Source organism: Camelus bactrianus, chromosome 4 (assembly GCF_048773025.1).
Source record: "Camelus bactrianus isolate YW-2024 breed Bactrian camel chromosome 4, ASM4877302v1, whole genome shotgun sequence".
Taxonomy (NCBI): domain Eukaryota; kingdom Metazoa; phylum Chordata; class Mammalia; order Artiodactyla; family Camelidae; genus Camelus; species Camelus bactrianus.
This window is the reverse complement of record NC_133542.1, coordinates 48290956-48304799: the sequence shown is the minus strand read 5'-3', so window position 1 is coordinate 48304799 and position 13844 is coordinate 48290956. Positions and strand designations below refer to the sequence as shown.

The 13844-nt window shown below is 40.0% G+C and overlaps 1 pseudogene; it reads left to right on the top strand.

The window, feature by feature from the left end:
- The window catches only part of LOC105067552 (casein kinase II subunit alpha'-like), a 29131-nt pseudogene that overhangs the window by 8112 nt on the left and 7175 nt on the right, over positions 1-13844 (top strand).

Below are 13844 nucleotides of genomic sequence, written 5' to 3'. Positions count from 1 at the left end.
ATTTGAAAAACTGTCATGAAAACATCATAACATGACAGGAGACAACAGGAAGAAAAAAGTCACCCGCATGCCAATTACCTATCATTCATCTACTAGGGTTTTCTATGTTCTGTTTTTTTTCCTCCTTTGTGTTCTTTTGCATACATGGTGTAACCATAGTGTATGTACAATTCCATTGTCTTTATACACAGTGCATTTGCATTATTTTGTAAACATAACTATGTGTTGCATCTTACCTCCCATTTTTCATCTGTAATTGGGAATAAAATGGTGTAGTGTTGATTTAACCCTTTCACAGTAGCTGGGCAATTAGGTAATTTCCAATATCTTTGATATAGGTGATGCTGCTGTGTGTTTGTATAAAGTGCTTTGTGTTTCTTTTGAACCCTTCTTAAGACAAATTCCTAAGAGATTTATGGGGCCAGGAACATTTTTGTTTCTTAATATAGTGCTACCAAATTGTCTCCAAGGACCTCTTGCAACTCACCACAATCAAGATAATTAACATATCTATCACTCTTCAAAGTTTCCTCATGCCCCTTGTGATTGATTCATCTATCCCTCTGCCCCTACAGTCCCCACCCTGCAGTATCTGTAGGCAATTACTGATCTATTGATGTCACTATAGACTAGTTTGCATTTTATGGAATTTTATATAAATGGAATAACAGTGTATTTATTTTTGCCTAACTGTTTTCATCCAGCATAACTATTTTTGATACTCATCTATGTTGTGATATCAATAGTCAATTCCCCTTTTTTTTTTCTAAGTAGTATTCTGGATATATGGATATACCATAGTTTCTTTATCCATTCACTTGTTTTTGCTTTTGTTTTTTTAGTTTTTCTTTCTGGTGGGGAGAGGTAATTAGGTTTATTTATTTATTTATTCTTAGAGGAATTTCTGGATATTGAACCCAGGACCTCCTGCATGCTAAGCATGTGCTCTACCACTTGAGCAACATCCTTCCCGCTATCCATTCACTTGTTGATAGACATTTGGGTTGTTTTCATTTTTGGCTCTTACCTACAAGCTGCCTTAAATAGTCCTGTACAAGTCTTGCATGGCTCTGTTCTCATTTCTCTTCAGTAGATATCCAGGAGAGGTATATCTGGGTCAGATTGTAGGCATATGTTTAAATGTTTAAGAAGTTACCAAACTGTTTTCACAAAATGGCTGTATTTCTTTTATTTCTACTAGCAGTAGATGAGAGTTTTGATTGCTCCACCTCCTCACCAAAACTTGATTAGTGCAGCCTTTTAAATTTTACCCTTTTTATATAGTGGTATCTCATGGTAGCTTTAATTTGCATTTCCCTCATGACTGATATTATGTTTATAATCTATTGCTGTAAGCCACAAAATTAGTGGCTTAAAACAGCAAACATTTATCATCTCACTGTTTCTGTGGGTCAGGAATCTGGGTATGGCTTAGCCTGGTATAGTTAGCAGAACTGAGCTTAAAGTTGCTTTGGAGTAGTGCTAGATGTGGGAAAATTGGAGAGAAGAAAAAATGAAAGAACAAAGGATTGGAAAAGTGGACAGAATTGTCAGACTGTAGTTTTCCTGCTGGATGGAGGGGTTTGTATTTTCCTGATGATTCTGGGAAGCTGAAAATTTGTTGAGCAATATACCTGTATCAGGCTTTGAATAGGAGTTATACGTATGTTAGTCCATTTAATCAATCCCCAGAACAGTCCCATTTTACAGATTTAGAAACTGAGATCTGAAAAGTTCAGTAAAACGTGGCCAAGGCCGTATACCTGAGATGGATTTGAAGCCCCCTGTTTCCTGTCAAAGCCCATAGACTTTCATTGTAGTACCTTAGTATAGTCCCATGTTATTACACTTCTAACCTTGCCTCACAGTGTCCTTTGCTTCTGGGGCCGCATCCCCTAGTCTAATAGGCTTGAGTGGCTGCTGTAAGGCTGATTGACCTCAATCAGTGAAAAGACAGTAGGTCTTTGCTGGCTACCTCCATGAATGATATCTGCCTTATAACGGGAGGGTCACTGGGGGCCCAGCTTGGGATGTCTTCTGCCCAGTCAGCACCCCCTAATTCAACACCCCTGGACACAATAAATCTTGGATGCGAAGCTGCTTCAAGTTTTAGCTCCAAGTGGTGAGTAAGTGTATGACCCAGCCACCCAAGATGGCTGTCCTCTTGCTCTCTGTACCTCACCTGCTAGTCCCTGCTTTACCTACATCTACTCACATGACTGACCTGCCCTCTTAATCATAGTGCCTAATCAGTAAATACCTAGGTACTTGCCCCGGGCTCTAGGTGGTGATTGTTCTAATCTTTAGATCAGATGTCTCCACTAGGACAGTTTGTCAAAGTGGCAGTAAGGGGCATGTTCCTCTGCCTGTTTCCCTGGTAACCAATGAGCCAACCTGATGTCAGTTCTCTCTGTAACTAGTAACCTCCCTCTCCCAGAGGCAGTGAAGAGGACTGCTGCCGTGTCCTGCCTGCCGTCTGCTGTCCACATCCATGGTAGGGTGTCACCCCAGGAACCTTTTGTAAGATCCCCTGTCCAAGAAACCATTGTGTCTCTGGGTTCTTTCTTCGGTCTTGAGGCTGAACAAGTACAGGGCTTGCATGCCTGCAAGATGCAGCCCAACAGTGGGTTTGAGGAGGTCCAGCCTCAGTTTTTCCAGCTATCAAATGGAGGGGGGAGATTTGGTTGGCTAGATTGGTAGTTGTTCTCACCCCCACAGAAGAGACGACCACAAAGTATCCTCCAGTGCTCATGAGCACTAGGCATTGTCTATTGATTGAGTCATTCATAGGGCTCACTTATATTATGTATGACTACTTTTTAAGTCTGTGTTAAGTTGCGTCATAAATAAAATGCAAATTCATTTAAAGATGTCACTGAAGTTTTGGTCATTTTCTGGACATGAAATTTATCACTCAGGATTTACTAAAAAAATGTGGCTACCCTACATGTATGTGTGCCTGTTGTGAGAACTGTGGAATTTTTAGCTGTTAAGAAAATTATCATCACACTCAGAACAATCGAAAAGCTCTAAGAGATTCTCTACAATCTCGCTAGCCAGATGGAATAATAATAAACATATTTAACAAACAGTATGTTGTTCAATGAATATAAAGTTACAGTTATACAACGTGAATAAGTTATAGAGATCTCCCATAAGTCATTGTGCCTATAGTTAACAATAAGGTGTTGTGCACTTAAAAATTTGTTAGGAGGGTAGATCTCATGCTAAGTGTTCTTATAACACACACAAAAAGGGACACAATGAATCTTTTTGAGGTAATAGATATGTCTGTTACCTTGATTGAGGTGATAGTATCATAGGTATAAGCAATATCCAAACTCATCAAGACATACGCATTAAATATATGTAGTTTTTTATGTATCTATTATACCTCAATAAAGCCTTTTTTTTTTTTTTTGGTTAAAAAAACCAAACCAGTAAGTCAAGGGTGTTGACCAATCAGATAGTATGTGTTGGAATAAATGCCCAATTAGAATGGAAGCCTGGTAGGACAGTACCCTGCTCCCCTGCTGTTTCAGACTTTAACCCTTTAGTTGCAGAATCTTGGGGGCTTTCCAGGGGATCCTGGGGAAGGGCTGAGAGAACCAGGACAGCTAGGGGCATGGGTAGGGGTGGGGATGGGGCCTCAGGGAGTGGTTATTTGTCTATGGGGCATCACAGTATTTCCATATCTCAATGTTCAGAGATTGCATGCAGATCAACTTCCCAGCTGCTGCAAGGAGCTGGCGTACGATGCCTGGACATGGGCTTGGACTCCTCCTTCCCGTACAGCTGACTCTCCATGGCTACAAGCCCACCTGGTATCGGTGCACTGCACCCTTCTGCCCCAAATTTGACTTTAAAATGCTCCATTGTGCTGGGCAGTTTTCCACCCAGATGGTAAACTTGTGACCCTCCAAATCTGGTTTTGGTAGAATGAGTTCATCTCCTCACTGCCTGTGTACAAGTGAGCTGTGTAAAGGGAAGGAGGCAGAATTTGGAGTCAGGAGTTGGTTCTGAGTCCACATCTCATCTGTACTTTTTTTCCCTCCATAAGCCCCGTGGGGCAAGTCAGTAAATGGGGAAATGACATCTGTCCTGTCCTCTTCATAAGGCTGTGCTGAGGTTTGAATGAGAGAAAGGAGGGGAAGTGTTTTGCAAACTATAAAGTACGCTGCACACGTGAGCAAGTCTCTGTTTCACAGACTGAAGGATTTGACTGTTGAGAATGTTGCTTGTCTGCTTCTGATTGAATCAGGGTTACAGATCTGCCATTCATTTATTTATTTTTGGATAAAACTGCAAAACTTTATTGAGAGAATTTTAACAGTCACGTTTCCAACACATGAACAGCCTGCATGGTTACAGCTTGTCTTCGTTTAAACCTGTGGTTGCCCTTCACCTGCTTCTGGCGTTTTAATGGGCTCTGGATTTGGTAGTGTCTTCCCCGTGACATCAGGACCAACTCCACGCTCACGCCCAGTCCCTGGCTGAGCCAGTTCCTGTTGATTAGCTTCCAGGGTAGGCTCTTGAACTGCTCCTTGAACTGCAGATGCTCCTTCATCCTTTTTCTCTTGACCAGGTGTAATGTCCTATCTTTTATTTGGTGGCTCCCTTTGTTGATGTTGCTTATCATGGTGGGCAACCACAGGCGCAACTGGCTTGAAACATTCTTGATTATAACGTCTTCCCTTAGATCTGAATGTTGACTTTATTCTCTGACTCATATATCCCACTTGAGTCAAGGAGAAAGAGCTCAGACTGTAAGACACAATGTGCACAGCTTTGCACCCAGCTTGTTTATTTTTAGTTTAATTTTTTAAAAATAATAGCTTTATTGAGATATAACTCACGTGGCATAAAATTTTCACCATTATTTTTTAATGAAAGTACTGGGGATTGAACTTAGGACTTCATGCATGCTAAGCCTGGGCTCTACCACTGAGCTATACCCACCTCCCCCCCGACCCCACCCCACCCCACCATTTATTTAGAATGTCCTGGGCTATTCTCAAACGTGGCTATGATATAGCTTTAGCTTTCCATGGAGAGGGGAAGATCACTGCAGAGGGTGAGATCTTTCTTTCCCCCGTCCCTACAGAATCAGAGCTGACACGGGCTGCTAGAGAGTACCTAGTTCTCCTCCCTCATTTTATAAATAGGGTCATTGAGGTCCAGAGGGGGCCAGTGAGTGGCTAAAAACCACACAGTGAGTTAGTGGCAAAGCCAGAACCACATGCTCTGATGCCCAGCTCTTTCCAACACAACACATGGTACATCTCGTGGCAAACCACGCATTCATGTTTTCGTTCATTCAACAGCATTTATTGAGTCACGAGTAAATGCTGGGCTCTGTGTTGATATTTTGTGAGTAGACAAGTCGGGTGCAATTCTTCTCTCATGTTGCTCATGACACTGGGCAGAGAATGTTCTTTCAGAATCCTGAGAGAGGACCGGAGAAAGTGTTATCTATATAGGTCTGGTGATCTCCTTTGAGGGTGGGAGTGGCTTTTGAGAGCAGTCAAAAAGTGTGCAGCTCAGCAGTGATGACCTACACTGGTGGACATCTAGGCATCCTCACCTGCCTGATCCATTCAGTGCTCACAAGTACCTCGCACTACTGATGGGGACGTTGAGGCCTTGAGAAGGGGGAATGAATACCCACCTGGGTCACAGAGCGAGAAAGCGCCAAAGCCACTTTGAAAACAGAGTGTGATTCCAGGAGCTGTGGGTCTTGTGAACTGGCTCCATTTAGGTAGAAACAGCATGGGTTTGGGGGCCAAGGAGACCTGTGTTCAAATGCTGGGTCTGCCATTTCCCAGTTGTATAACTTTGGGCAAGTTCCTCTTTGGAGCCTGTTTTCTCATGTGCAAAATAGAGATAATGGGGTACTTACCTTGTGGGGTGCTTGTGAGGGTGAAACCAGTGCCTGAGGGTGGAGCCCCTGCATAGCACCTGGTGTGCAGCGGGCACTCAGTACCTGTTCCTTTGCTGCCTCTGCCAGCCCCTGACGTGCGCAGCTTGGCAAGTAACGAGGAGTAAGTACTCCCGGCTCTCTGCACCCACGTCCTGTTCGCCACAAGAAAGGCCTGGAAAGGTTTTCCTCAGTTGGACAACAATAAGGGTGGTGGTAAAGTTGAGGTTTGCCGAAGGCTCAGGCCTGAAAGTTGGGGCCCTCTCTCCCAAAGCGCCCTCTCTCTCTCTCTCATGGGTGGAGCCTAGTCAAAGCTCCAGAAGGCCCGGTTTGGATGCTGGAGACACCTGCCATGCCTGACTGCATGTGGTGCCAGTTCTGCCTTGTTCCTTCTGCATTCCGGTTTCGTATGTCAGCACCTCATGAAAATCTTCCAGGTCCAGGCTTTGAATAGCCCCTTGGCTGCCTGGGAGTAAAGAGGCTGGCTCTGTTTTGCCTGTCAAACTATCTGCTTTGTCTGTCTTAGGGCAGGTAAGCTGGGTCCCCTTACATAATACCTACTGGGCCATCACTGTCAGGGCTGATTCTGCGCGGCTCAGGCTGAACAAACAGCCATTCAGACCCACCAGCCGAGGCCGGGGCCACGCAATGGCAGGAGCTGCTATTCTTAAGAGCGGTTTGATGACAGGCTCTGAGGGGAAGGAGCTGAGCTCTGACTTGCCTCTCCCAGCCAAGGCAAATCCTCCTTTCTCAGCTGAGTCAAACGTTCCAAAGGGCTCCCACTTTCCCTCCTGCGCTCGCTAGGCATGTGGTACAGCAAGGGTCAAAATGAAACAAGAGGTAGCCCCTGATATGCGAAGGGCCCTCAATATATACAAAGAACCCGATAACCTGCCAGATTTCTTTTTTGCCTCAACTGCTAGGAGACTTGGAACAAATTTTGTACTGGAGGCAATAATTAACTCATCCCAATTGCCTGGTAACATCCTCTGCACTTTTAAACTGGCTCTAACCTTAGTCTTTAATCAATCTTCGTTTAATGTATTTTTTATCCACATAACATAAAATTTACCATTAGTGACATTTAGTACATTCACAATGCTGTGCAATCATCTCTGGTTACAGAACATTTCATCACCCCCAAGGGAAACTGCTCACTCATTAAGCTGTCATTCTCCATTCTTCCATTCTTTAACTTTTAAGATATCACTGATATCCTTGAAAAGTAGGGGGTATGGATTTTAAGTAAATATAATAAATAAAAGAATAGTCAACTTATACATTTCATTGTATCAGCTAGACACGTTCACTTTTTGTTTTATTGTATTTTTTAGTGTTCACTTTTGTTTCATTCTCTTTTTCACTTTTTGTTTTATTGTATTTTTTAGTGTTCACTTTTGTTTCATTCTCTTTTTTGTTCAATTAGGTATTGAGTTGTGGCTCATTTCTGATCTGCTGTGTCATTACAAATTCCCTCCTTTCTTCTCCCTCTCTTTCCCCCATCCCCTCCTCCCTTTCTTCAGACTTTGATTTACTATCTAACCCACCTATCATTTACCTGTCTACTCGTCATCTATCAATCAAAAATCTATGAATTATCTACCTGTATATCTAATCTGTCTTCCTACTCTCTATCCATCTTTCTGCTTCTCTTTGTAAATGTAGATCATTGGCTCTCAGTCCTGCACGTTAGAATCACCCGCTGAAATTTTGAAATCTAACGATGGCTGGCCCCATTTCAGACCAGTTGAAATGGAAACTTTGGTGTGAGACCTGGGCATCTGCATATTTTTTAAGTTCTCATAGGTGATTCTGATGCATAGTGAAGGTTAAAAACTATTCACCTAAATTAATTTCTGCAATACTTAACCTCCTGCAGAAATTTCTTATCTCAGTTCTGGTCCATTTTTTACATAAATGGCCATCTACTACACATAATGCTGCATAATCTGCCTTTTAACCCCAAATTCTGCCTTTAACATGCACAAACAACTTTCAATGTACTTAAATATTTTTCAAGAGCATCATTTTAAAGACTGTGCAGTATTTTATAAACATATATGTGTTATATTTATTTAAACAGTCTCTTGTTGGGATTTGCATTTGGATTGTATTGAATCTGCAAATGAATTAGCAAAATTTTATACACACTTTATATATATTATTTAATTTAAAAATCTAAAAAATTGAGCACATACAAAACAAAAAATATGATGTACCCACATGTACTCATTGGCTGCCCAGCTCCAGCAGCCATCAGTTGTGTTCAGCTTCTGTCCCATCCATATTTCCATCTTCCCCTACTGTTGTATTATTTTCAAAATATCCCAGACATCATATAAATTCACCTGTAATTCAATATATATCTTTAAGAGATAAAACCCCAATATCAATGTCATACCCAAAAAAACCCCAAAGAGAAAAACCACATTAATTCCTTAATACCATCAAGGGCAACTTGATAGTTAAATGAGAAGGTTTAGACTTCCAGTTGTCTCATAAATATAATTGTTTTATTTATTTATTTATTTTACTTTTCTGTTGTGGGGGGAAGTAGTTAGGTTTCTTTATTTTTTAGAGGGGGTACTGGGGATTGAACCCAGGACCTTGTGCATGCTAAGCATGCGCTCTGCCACTTGAGAATGCCCTCCCCCACTATTTTACTTTTACATTTTGTTTGGGATTAAAAAATTTTTTATTGCAGTGAGAAGCCTTGGGGTTGGTTGTGATTGGTCTTGAGTGTCATTTAATGTATAAATTCCCACCCCAGCTTTTATTTTTTCCTTGGAATTATTTTTTGAAAAAACTAGGTTGTTGGCCTTATGGAGTTTTCCACATTTTAGATTGTATTTTTATGGTGTAGTTTAACATGCTTCTCTATTTTCTTTACTTCCCATACATTGGTGACTAGAACTAGAAGTTTATAGATATTAAGTCTTCTAATTTATAAATACGATTTATGTATCATTTCAATTACATATCATTTCAATTAGGTTTTCCTTAATGTTCATCAATAAAGTTTTCTATTTTTCTCCATAAAGGTCTTGTACATCTTATTAAAATTATTCCCAACACTTTGTACTTCTTTTGGATGAAATTGGAAATGTTATCTGTTCTTCTCTCCCCCTCCAACCTTTATGGAAGTATAATTGACATACAACATTGTGTAAGTTTAAGGTGTACAACATGATAATTTGATACACGTATATATTGCAAGATGTTTACCACAATAAAGGCAGTTAACATCCTTCACTTCACATAATTACTATTTTTTGTTGTGTGTGTGGTGGGAACATTTAAGATCTACTCTCTTAGCAACTTACAAGTATACAGTACAGTGTTGTTAACTATGGTCACCATGCTGTAGATTAGATCCCCAGCATTCATTCCTCTTATAACTGGAAGTTTGTACCCTTTGACCAACATTTCCTCATTTCTCCCACCCCTAAGCCCCTGGCATCCATCAATCTATTCACTGTTTCTATGAGTTTAGCTTTTTTAGATTCTACATATGAATGAGATCATAAATTTGCCTTTCTCTGTCTGACTTAAAAAATGTTAGCTGTTCTTAAATTGCTTATCTACTTGTTTGTTGTTGATAGGTGCAAATACAACTGATTTTTTTCACATTGATTTTGTATCTGGTAACTGGCTCAGCTCTCTTAAAAAATCTAATAATTTATCACAAATTTCTTTGGGTTCTCAATATAAAAAATCATATTAACTGTGAGTAATGACACTTTTATTTCATATATATATATATATATATATGAACTTTTTCTTTCTTATTTTTTTGCCTTATTGCTTTCAATGCAATGATGACTGGAAATGATGGAACTTGACATCCTTATTTTGATCTTTATCTTAAAAGAATGTTTTAATGTTTCACAATTAAATATTATATTTTGCTGTACTTTTTTGGGTACACTTATCAGTTTAAGAACTTTCCCTCTATACCTAGATTTTAGGAAATTTTGTTATGAGTTGGATGTTGATTTTTCAGATGCCTTTTCTCCATCTGTTGAGATAACTACACTCTTAAATCTGTTAAAGTTAATCTGATTTTCAAAAATGCTAAGCACCTTGCATTTGGGGGATAAACCTTAATCGGAACATAATGTATTGTCATTTTTATATATTGCTGGATTTTGTTTGCTAATACTTTGTTTGGAGGTTTTGCAACTAGCTCATGTATAAGGTTGGTCTGAAGTATCCTTTCCTCTAATGTTATTTTCAAGTTTTCAAATCCAGTAGTGGTATAATTATAAAATAATTAGGAAATGGTCCCTATTTTCTATTAGAATTATTTTTTCTTCAATGTTTGATAGAATTTGTTATTCAAATCTTCTGGATTTGTTGCTCTTTTTGTTGAAGTATTTTCAACACTTAATTCAATGTATCTAATCATAGGACTACTTGGTTTTATATTTCTTCTTGTCACTTTAAAAAATTAATAGATTTTATTTTTTGAAGCCATTTTAGATTCACAGTAAACTAAGTGGAAAAATACAGAGAGTTCCTACGTTCACCCCGAACCCATCCTTCCAGCCTCCCCCACTGTCTACGTCCCTAGCTGGAGTGGTGGTATATTTGTTACAGCTGATGAGCCAACATTGACACATCATTATCAACCGAGACCATAGTTTACATTAGGGAATCATGCTTTGTGTTAACATTCTAGAGGTTTTGACAAATGTATAAGGACACACATTCATCATTATAGTACAGAATAGTTTCACTACCATAAAAAATCCCCTGTGCTCCACCTATTTATACTTCCTGCCTCCAAATCCCTGGTAACTATCTTTTTACCTCCACTGATCTTTTTACTGTCTCCATAGGTTTGCCTTTTCAAGAATGTCATATAGTTGGGGGGGAGGGTAAAGCTCAAGTGGCAGAGCACATGCTTAGCATGCACGAGGTCCTGGGTTCAATCCCCAGCACCTCCATCAAAAAACTAACTAACTAAATAAACCTGATTACCTCCCCCTGCAAAAAAAAAAAAAAAAAAAAAAAGTCATATAGCTGGGATCATGCAATATGGAGTCTTTTCAGATTGGCTTTCTTCACTTAGTAATATGAATTTAAGGTTCCTCCTTGTCTTTTCATGGCTTAATGGTTCATTTCTTTTTAGCACTGCATGATATTTCATTGTGTAGAGGTACCACAGTTTATTTATCCATTTACCTAATGAAAGACATCTTGGTTGCTTCCAAATTTTGGCAATTATGAATAAGGTTTCTGTAAATATTTGTATATAGGGTTTAATGTGAACATAATGTTTCAACTCATTTAGGTAAATACCAAGGAGCATGATTGCTGGGTCATGTGGTAAGAGTCTGTGAGTGCCTGCTGTGTTTGATTTTGTTAGGGTAGCCTCACATACCAATCTCATTCAAATGCATCTATCCTGGTTTTGAATTTATAAACCCTTAGGCTCTATGCCTTACTGCCACAGACACTAACCTTAGCCACAGTCCTACTCATACTCACACTATTTATTTTATTTGCACAATTTATCCAAAGTCCTTTCAATGATCTTCAATTTTATATGCACTGTTCTCCCCAGAATCAGATATCACAGACCAGTTTGATGTACTAGAAAGCATACTGAGCCCGGATTTAGGGTTCAAGTTACATAATCTTGAATTTATCTCCTTCCCTCTCTCAGCCTCAGAGTTGATAAAAATGAGTCTTAGACATAAAAAAAGAATGAAATAACGCCATTTGCAGCAACATGGATGAACTTAGACGCTATCATACTAAGTGATTAATTCAGACAGAGAAAGACAAATATCATATGCTATCTTATATGTGGAATCTAAAAAAAATGACACAGTTGAACTTATTTACAAAACAGAAATAAGACTCACAGACATAGAAAACAATCTTATCGTTACCAAAAGGGGAATGGGGGAAGGGATAAATCAGGAGTTTGGGATTAACAGATACATAATACTATATATAAAATGAACAACATAGACCTAATGTATAGCACAGGGAACTATATTCGGTATCTCATAATAACCTATATTGGAAAAGATTTGAAAAAGAAAAAAAAAATACGAGACTGATGTGCTACCTACGGCGCTAACGAGGCACCTAGAAAAAGAAATAAATATAACTGATTTACTTTGCTATACACCTGAACCTAACACAACATTGTAAATCAACTATACTTCAATTTAAAAAAAATTAGGCTTGGTGGGGAGCATATAGCTCAGTGGTAGAGTGTGTGCCTAGCAAGCGCAAGGTATTGGGTTCAATCCCCAGTACCTCCATTAAAAAAGTACACAGTGTTGTATGTCAATGATATCTCAATAAAACTGGGGAAAAAAAGAAAAGAATGATTTTTAAAAAATAAAGAAAGAAAATTTTAAAAATTAAAAATATGAGGCTTAGAGAGAGTCAGTGGCTTGCCAAGATCAAACAAGAAGTTAGTATGGAGCCAGGTTCAGAATCTAGTCCCTTTGAAGCCCCAGGACTGAAAATAAAACAAATAAAAACCCTCCTGGGTGGCCATGGTGACTCTTCCCCACTCCCTGTCCTTGCCCACGTTTCCTACCTCAAGCGGATGTTTAATCTGGTTCAAAGTTCCAGTTCCATCCTTCAAGATCAGGGCTCTTCGCATCTCTCTGGGCTCCTCCTCCACCACACCTCCTTACTTGCCCTTTTTCCCAAACATCTCTCTGGCTTTTCTCTTACCTGGTCCTGCCCTGCCTTGACCTCTCTCCCCCAGCCTTTCACCGGGTGGCTCCTCATGTGCCACCTCTTCAGAGAAGCTGTCCCTTCCCTGTACCAGGTGCCTGATTTGTCTGTTTTCTGGACTAGACTAGCAGTTCCTTGATGCCAGGAATGGGTCTGGGTTCACCACTGTGTCACCAGCACTCACTGCAGTGCCTGGCCCAGAGCAGGAGCTGCGGAAATGTTTGCTAAATGGACAGATAATTGGATGAATGAAGTGGAATGGAGGGCACTAGTTGATCACCTTGAATGAGGATTTGTTTGCAGATCAGCAGTCAAGTTATTTAAAAAAAACCCATCCCCACAGGGAGCTAGGGAAATGGAACAAGAATGGCAGGCAAATGGCTTCTGAAAATACGAGAGCTTCAGGACCTTATTTTCGCACCTGGCTTGGCTTGTTTTGTATATTCAGAACTTTCTTATTTCCATGTAAATCACATTCCCTGATATCAATCTGGCTTTGACACTATGTCTTCCTGCCTTTTGGTTAAAAAAACCCAAAAAGCAATGGTTAGTGAGCTCCTGGATTTTATTCTGCTATTATTAAGAGCTCCTGTTTACTAGAGCTTCCTGTGTCAGGGTGTGTGTGAAATGCCTGACATCTGATGTCTAAATAATTAAATCCTCACTGGTCAGTGCTATTTCTCTCATTTGTAGGTGGGAAAATAAGTCCAGAGAGGTTAACTCTTCATGATCACCCAGGAAATGAGCAATGAAGCTGGGATTTGAACCCACATCAGACCCTTTTGTTCTCTAATTCTTATCTCCCTGGTGTACAAAGTGCTTCCACATTCATCATCTCAATGGCTTCTTGAAGGCACTCATGAAAGAAGGGAGTGGGGTTCCTTAATCCCGTGTGGAAGGTGAGGGAGTTAATAGCAAATTTAGGATTTCAGCCCAGTCCTGCAGCAGAGGGTCCTCATCTGCAAAGTGGGAATGAGGGGTTTTTCTTCTTCCCCTGACACCAAATATGTGATGTCTTTCCCAACATCCATCACTTCTCCAGCTCTCTGACACCAACTAAATGTCCTGCAATCCAATTCAGTTCTAATACTGACTGCCCAGAGCTAGTGTCAGACTTCACAGGTTAAAGGCTCAGTCCCACAAGGCTGGACTCACTTCACAACCATTGGGTCCCCAGGTTACCTGCACTTCTGCCAGACTTGGCTATAAAGTCAGGGCT